Genomic DNA, 8,530 nt, shown 5'->3' with positions numbered 1-8,530 from the left:
GCCCAGCCCCGCCCTCGCCAGGCCGGGTATCACGTTAGTGCCTCCCACGGCCGGAAGACCGGCGGTGGTCAGTCAGGCACGCGTGATTTGGATGGTAGTAATATCACTGCAGGTCTACGGTGTGTAGGAACCCATACCCTATCGGGCAGTGTGGGGACCACACGCCTTGCATGTCCAGCTGCAGAACAGATCCTCAGCAGTCCATATGTCACCCAGTCTGATGTCAGCTTCCCCCGTATCAAACCGGCCCTTTCTGTCGGGGTCCCCCCTTGGGTGCGATTGCCTCGTTGGTAGTGTCAGGGTGCGATATCCCAGCTCCGCGAGACGCCCTGCTCGTGCGTTTGGCGAGTCCAGGGTTGGCAACGCACAGCGGGTGGGACCGGGCCGCCTATCTATGGTTCCTGGCGGACCAGCGCCAAGTGGCGGCGGGTGTGCTTTGGGATTATCATCACATATGGCTACAACAGTGCCATATGTCGAGGTGGATGGAGAGAACACCCTGACTCGATATGCGGGCGCACCCTGCACCACTGTGCTGATCAGCTTGGTTGGGTGTTTTCTAGACTCTTCCAGATGTGTGTAGATCTAGGTCAGATCCCCACATTATGGAAGACGTCAACCATCATACCCATCCCTAAGTCAAAAGATTAAAAATAATTGAAGGACTTTAGACCAGTGGCGCTTACCTCATTAGCAATGAAGGTTTTTGAGAAGTTTTAAAAAAACACTACTATGTCTTTTATTGAGGGCAAATTAGATCCCCTTTAATTCGCATATCAGCCAGGTAAAGGGGTGGAGGATGCTATGCTCTTCATCTTGGACATTGTGTATAAACACCTGGAAACACCTGGAGCTCATGCTAGACTTTTATTTGCAGATTTCTCCTCTGCTTTTAATAAAATGCAGCCCCACATTTTAATTGAGAGGCTTGACTCTTATTTTAGTCTCCCACACCAGCTTCTCATTTAAAATGTCCTCACTGAGAGGGTCCAGCAGGTCTTTGTCAATGGGCAGATGTCCAACATGTCGATTTCCAACACTGGCTCCCCCCAAGGTTGCGTTTTGTCTCCCCTTTTATTTATTATGTACACGGACAGCTGCAGATCGCTTCATAACCAAAGGCATCTGGTTAAGTTTTCAGATGACACTGTCCTGGTATCCCTACTGCAGCGCTCCGAAACTGATCATGGACCTGTACTTCACGACTTTGTGAATTGGTGTGATGAGAATTACTTGGACCTCAATGTCTCTAAGACTAAGGACATGATAATTCACTTCAGACACAACCCCCGATCATCAAGCCAGTATAGCTAGTGTAATTCACGATGAGGACTTCCAGATTGTTGAATCGTACAAATACCTGGGAACTGTGTTTCACTGTAAACTGAAGTTCAACTTAAATACAGAGTCTATTGTTAAAAAAGGTCAGCAGAGGATCTACCTGCTGAGAAAGCTGAACTCTTTTAATGTTAGTGCGAAGATCCTGAGCACTTTTTATAGTTCTTTTATTGAAAGCCTCCTAACTTTTCTTTTATCTGCTGGTTCAGTGGCCTGTCTATTAAAGATAGGAACAGCCTACAGTACATAGTGAATGTGTGCTCCAAAATATTGGAGTAAAACAGAGAGACCTATGTTCTCTCTGGACGGACCAGGTGGTCAAGAAGGGGACGAGCATCACTAATCAACCCCTCCATGCTCTGTCTCAGCGGTTTTCACTGTTGCCTTCTGGCCGCCGTTATGACGTCCCACCAAGTAGGACCAACCGCTACGCCAAATCTTTTGTCCCCTCGGCTATCAGACTTTTAAACACAGACAGTAGTCATTTTAAGTAGCCTTTTGCACTTGGTTGTCTGTTTTTACTTTTACTTTTCTGGATTGTGTATCACATGGAGTGTTTCTCTTATTTTTTTTGCCGTGCTGTCGTTGAGATGTTTTGTTTTGTTGTTTGTTTGTCTTTGTTGCTTGTTGCATATGAAGCTGCAAATATGAATTGCCCCACGCGGGATTAATAAAGTTGTCTGAATCTGAATCTGAAACCCCACCCTCCGTTTTCAGGTTTGGTACAGACCCTATTGGGTCTGCAGGGTCAGCAGCAGTGACAGCTCTGGCCGACGAGATCCAATCTCTGTTAGCGAAGCAAGCCATCGTCGTGGTCCCAAAGGAGGACGCGATGCGTGGCGTTTACTCCCGGTATTTTCTGGTGCCCAAGAAATCGGGAGGTGTCAGACCTATTCTGGATCTGTCTGCGTTCAATCGGCTGATTGTGGCGAGGCGGTTCAGGATGTTGACGTCAAACACCTGTCAGGGTGGGAGACTGGTTCACCTCCATAGACCTGAAGGATGCGTACTTTCACATCCCGATCTTCCCTCCTCACAGGAAATTCCTTCGCTTCCTTTTTCAGGGTGTAGCGTACGAATACCAGAGGCTGCCGTTCGGCTATTCTCTGGCCCCTCGCACATTCACCAAGTGCGTGGAGACCGCGCTGGAGCCTCTACGTCGTCAGGGGATACGAGTTATTTTCTATCTCGATGACATTCTGCTCCTCAGCCAGTCGGAGGAGGTCGCCAGGTCTCATACCAGGCTGGTGGTGGAATTCCTCACCAGTCTGGGTTTTGCTGTGAACTAGAAGAAGAGTACTCCTCTTCCCAGTCAACAGGTGGAGTACTTGGGCTTGGTTCTAAGCTCAAGGCCCATGAGGGCAACCCTCTCAGAGCGACGGCGAGAGGATATTCTCGGCGCGCTCAGGGGGTTCCGTCCTGGCAGGACGGTTATGACGCTGTCCGTGATGCGCCTGCTCGGTATGATGGCGTCTGCTCACTATGTGGTCCCTCTTGGCCTCCTGTTTATGAGGAGGGTTCAGAGGTGGTTTTCCAGTATGAAAATAGACCTGGTGAGAGGCAAGTGTTCCTTCTGGTCCTCAAGGAGTTCGGCCACCGTGGCCTGTTCCATAGTTGCCGCGGGCCCTCTCTCAGGCACACGGATCTCTGTGTCTGTTCCCTGTTCTGGGGCAGCCACTGAAGGTTAGGCTGCTTAGGGGGTGAGTCTGGAGGGGATGGGTCTTAACCCTACTGTGGTCGACACCATCCGGAACGCGCACGCTCCATCCACTATCGCGGTTTATGTTTCTTTTCAAGAGTGGTGTAAGGTTGGGGGCCTGGATCCGGTGTCCTGCCCCCTGTACGCTGTTCTTTCCTTCCTCCAGTCGACACCATCCGGAACGCGCATGCTCCATCCACTATCGCGGTTTATGTTTCTTTTCAAGAGTGGTGTAAGGTTGGGGGCCTGGATCCGGTGTCCTGCCCCCTGTACGCTGTTCTTTCCTTCCTCCAGTCTATCCTGGATAGACTGTCGGCCTCGACAGTGAGGGTATACGCTGCAGCTATATCCTCTTGTCATGTGGGTTTTGGGGGCGGTACGATGTTCAGCCACCCTCTTGTGAAATGTTTCCTGCTTGGCGCTCGGCGTCTCAAGCCTGTGGGACGTTCTCTGTCTCCGAGTTGGGACCTCCAACTGGTCCTGGGCCGGTTGTCGGAGGCCCCGTTTGAGCCTCTTGAGCAAGCGCCATTGGAGCAGCTGTCTTTTAAGACTGCGTTCCTTCTGGCCATCACCTCCGCTAAGCGCGTGGGTGAGCTGTGTGCTCTCTCGGTGCGGCCTGAGTGCCTGTCTATTCGGGCCAATAGCGGTGCGACTCTGAGGCCTAATCCAGTCTTCGTGCCAAAGAATATCCAGAGCTCTTTTCACTCCAGGGATATTGTGGTTCAGGCGTTTCATCCGCCTCCTCACGCTAGTGAGTTAGAGGCGAGCCTTCATCTGTCCTGTCCTGTCCGTGCACTGGGGGTTTACCTCAGTCGGACACAGGATCTCAGGGCTTCCGATCAACTGTTTGTTTGTTACAGTGGCCCTCGCGCGGGTAAGGCACTGTCCAAGCAGCGCCTGTCACATTGGTTGTGCGAGGGCATTGCCCTTTGCTACACGTTGGCTGGACAGGTCCCCCCTGGGGGCGTCAGAGCACACTCCACTCGTGGAGTGGAGGCCTCTGCCGCCTTGTTAGGGGGGGCCTCGGTGGAGGACATCTGTGCTGCGGCCCCCTGGTCCTCCCCGGGTCCCTTCGTTAAGTTTTACCTCGTGGACATGACTGGGGGTTCTGTCTCCCAGGCGGTTCTGAGGTCTGGGACCTCTCCTGCGTCCCGCCATTTGGTGGGCTAGCAGGGGTGTGTGGGTGTGTGCCACGGGGTGCTGTCATATAGTGGGACGCAGGGGCGTGGCCTGGTTACGTGCATGTGAGTGCATTTGTTGTTTCGTGAGCACATCATGTGCTAGGAGATAAGAGATATCTCATCATGGCGAAGAGCGAGACGCTCAGCCAGTATTCATATAACTAGGTTATAGGATAACCTTTCGTTTTCATGTTTACTTTATTTATATCTGTTCATGCATACTAGAATGTTTTTCATATTTATTTATATCTGTTCATGCATACTAGAATGTTTTTCATATTTATTTATATCTGTTCATGCATACTAGAATGTGTTTCATGTTTCATCAACAAGGTCTCGGAGAGACATTACCCTCAGAGAGAGTGAGAATGATAAAGAGAGACATTACCCTCAGAGAGAGAGGGAGAGTGAGACAGAGAGAGACATTACCCTCAGAGTGAGAATGAGAGAGAGAAAGAGACATCACCATCTGAGAGAGTGAAATAGAGAGAGACGGAGAGACATTACCCTCTGATAGTGAGAGAGACATTACCCTCAGAGTGAGAGAGAGAGACAGAGAGACATTACCCTCTGAGAGACAGAGAGACATTACCCTCTGAGAGACAGAGAGACATTACCCTCTGAGAGACAGAGATACATTACCATCTGAGAGACAGAGAGACATTACCCTCTGAGAGAGAGAGATAAAGAGAGACAGAGACATTACCATCTGAGAGAGATAAAGAGAGACAGAGACATTACCCTCTGAGAGACAGAGAGACATTACCCTCTGAGAGAGATAAAGAGAGACAGAGACATTACCCTCAGAGAGAAAGAGAGACATTACCGTCAGAGAGAGTGAGAAAGAGAGACATTACCCTCTGAGTGTGAGTGAGAAAGAGAGACAGAGACATTACCCTCTGAGAGAGAGAGTGAGAAAGAGAGACAGATAGATATTACCCTCTTAGAGAGAGTGAGAAAGAGAGAAACATCACCCTCTGAGAGAGTGAGAGAGACAGAGACATTACCCTCTGATAGAGTGAGAAAGAGAGACAGAGACATTACCCTCTGAGAGAGAGTGAGAAAGAGAGAGACAGAGACATCACCCTCTGAGTGAGAAAGAGAGAGACAGAGAGACATCACCCTCTGAGAGAGTGAGAAAGGGAGACAGAGAGACATTACCCTCTGAGTGAGAGTGAGAAAGAGAGACATTACCCTCTGAGAGAGTGAGAAAGAGAGAGATACCTGATACGTGATGACAATATGGTTTCCTCTCATGGCAAAGTTCTTACAGTTGACCAAAGCCTCTGCTTCTTGCCACCTCTCAAACCCAACCATCGCCTTCAAAGAGGGAGAGAAGAATGGACACCGTCACCCCAGGGCCGGACGATATATGGGAGGGGTGGGGGTGGGGGGGGCGGGTGTGACATGAAACAGATATTCATCATATTGGACTGCAGAGTAATTGACTGTATTCACACAGCGACCATACTGGTTGATGGGGTGGGAAGATGCGGAAGTGTCCCATTCACTTCAATGTTAAAACTTTGATATAAAAATACCACTTCAAGAAGCAAAATAGTGGAAACAATAGGCAGAAGACACTGCTGTAATTACAGACTTGTTTTAACCGCTGTAGCTTTGAAAGTTTACTAGTCATCTGCTTGTTGAAATGCATTCATAACGTGTTGTAAATAAAGCTGCCTAAAGAAACGTGGCGTGTCATGTATGAACAATTATGAAAACGATTTCCACTTTTTTTTTAAATAATTTTGATGCTAGAATACCCATTCATTAATGCCATTTGTAGCCATCATAATATGGGAGTCAATGTGGTTCCTTTGGTCTTCCCACCCAGAGCCAAGTCTCCGTTAAAGATAGCGGACACAAGAATAAGGTTAATGAGAAGAGCTCATACTAGCTCACGATAGCAAGTCACTAACTAATGCAAAGTCAATGGGGTCAAGCTCTTGTCTGTACAAGCTGACTGAGGCTCACTGATATCTACTTTGTGGGCACTGTGGAATAGATTTAAGTGAGCCTCAGTCAGCTTTTCAACACAGGATCTTGACCTCAATGGACCTTGCATTGATTTGTGTCTAACAAGCTGGAGCCAGTATGGGGAACAGCTTGGATTGTGTTGAGAAAAGATTCTATCGATCAACATCATCATTGATAAGTAGGAAATAGGGCTAGGGTTAGAAAAATCAGAACTACCCCTTTAATATGTCATCTTGTGAGATTTAATTTCCATCATTCACGTAGACAACATTTTGAATCATATACCCACAATACAACAAGGACACATAAGCTGCTTCCAAATTCTCCATGCTACATTGTATGCAATTGTCAGTATGTGATCGGTTAGTATGCAAAAACTGTATGCAAAAGAGATTTGTATGCAAACCAAAAGTTTGGAGCAAATGGTTGCTACACGATCGTTTCAATTCCATATTTCTCACATATGGTTGTGTTATTTCAAGCTCCAGGTCATCGAAAATGTCCCAAACATAGAAAATCCCCAACACTGACCAGAAAAGTGTCAATTTAATATTTATTATTAATATTATTTATTATATAAATGATAATTCTACACCGCTAAGAATAGAAACAGTGGTGAAATAGCAGAGCAATTCTTATTGGGGACTGGAACACGGATATGCTACGTAAAGAAGCACCCGTCTTCAAGGCCTTCAGTAGGTTTTGTGATCTGCCAGCTAATCACCCAACCCACAAGAGTATGTGATTCAACACAAGCTACCATTGATCTCATTCTGACCTCTGACAAGTCCAGGATCTCCAACAAAGGGGTGATAGCATGCGGGTTAAGTGATCATTATATGATATTCTGTACCCGCAAAAAGCTAAAACAAAAGGCCGGCTGTCACAAAACAGTCACATCTAGGGACATCAAAACCTACTCTAGAGAGGCCTTTAACCAAGAACTGATTTGATTTGATTTGATTTTATTAGGGATCCCCATTAGCTGGTGCGATAGCAACCAGCTAGTCTTCCTGGGGTCCACACACAAAAAAACACACAAAAACAATCACTATTGCAAAAAACAGAATTATTAAAAGTCAGTACACACAATGCATAATGAACCTACTGTAACAATTAATATAGCTAAAATTACATTAGTGTAAAACAAAAACAAAAAATTACTTTACAGTGTTAAAAACAATTTAAAAACAATTTAAGATTCTTTTTAAAAGTGAATCTACTGTAAATGCAGCAGAGGTTCCGAGGCAGGCCATTCCACAGAGTTAATGCTCTAAAAATAAAAGATCTCCCCAGAGCGCTGGTTCTAGGACCTGGCAATTCAAGCTGCCCACTACTGGAACCTCTAGTGTAATGCTCGTGCACAGTATTACTAAAAACAATCTGATTATGTATAAAAACAGGAGTCTTACTGCTCATGACCAACTTGAACAGCACAAGTATATTAAAAGACAATCTATTTTCAACGTTAAGCCAAGAGAGGCGGGCATGCATACGGCTCACATTAGACCTTAGTGAGCAGCCCAGTACCAACCGTGCTGCCCTGTTCTGGACCACCTGGAGCTTCCTGAGGTCACCACTGGCAGCAGATGACCACATCGCAGAGCAATAGTCAAGATGACATAAAACTAAACTTTGCACTATCTGACATAAAAACTGGATAGCCTGGACTGGTCAGATGAGCTCAGTGGTACACTAGTTGAAGAAACATGGCTTGGATTCAAAACCAAATTCACAACAATACTTAACAACATGATCACGAATTTAATAAAGGTTAATAAAGGAATATCTTATCTTATCTTATCTTATGGCCCCCCTAAGAACCACCAGAGTTAAAAATCGTGCTGAACCATGGATGCACTCTGAAATACTGACCGTTATGAAAACCAAGAAATGCTCTGAACTTCATAAAAGTCAGACAAAGCTTGCCAAAAGCTCAAACAGTGTTCTCCAAGCCCATGTGGATGAACTCAAAATACAAAGAAACAGATTAAGAAATGATGTAAACACCATGATCAAATCTGTACAAAAAATATCATCAATGACAAAACTGAGGAAAACAAAAACAAACCCTGTGAACTTTGGAAATTACTCAACAACCAACTAGGCTGCAGCAAAAAAACTAAAAACCAGGTTTACAAACATAAACATAAAGACAGAAAACACTCATCACAGACAAGCTGGATGTGGCCAAATACTTAAACATATTCTTCACTAACACTGGTTAATTAATAAACCCATAAGGACCCACGGTGACACAGGTGTCACATGTACTTTACATGTTCTGGAAATGTCCATATAAAGCTGTATCCTTGATTTGACCTCATTCTCG

The sequence above is a fragment of the Notolepis coatsorum genome, assembly GCF_963971535.1.
Source record: "Notolepis coatsorum genome assembly, chromosome: 3".
NCBI classification, from domain to species: domain Eukaryota; kingdom Metazoa; phylum Chordata; class Actinopteri; order Aulopiformes; family Paralepididae; genus Notolepis; species Notolepis coatsorum.
Note: the sequence above shows the minus strand (reverse complement) of the source record.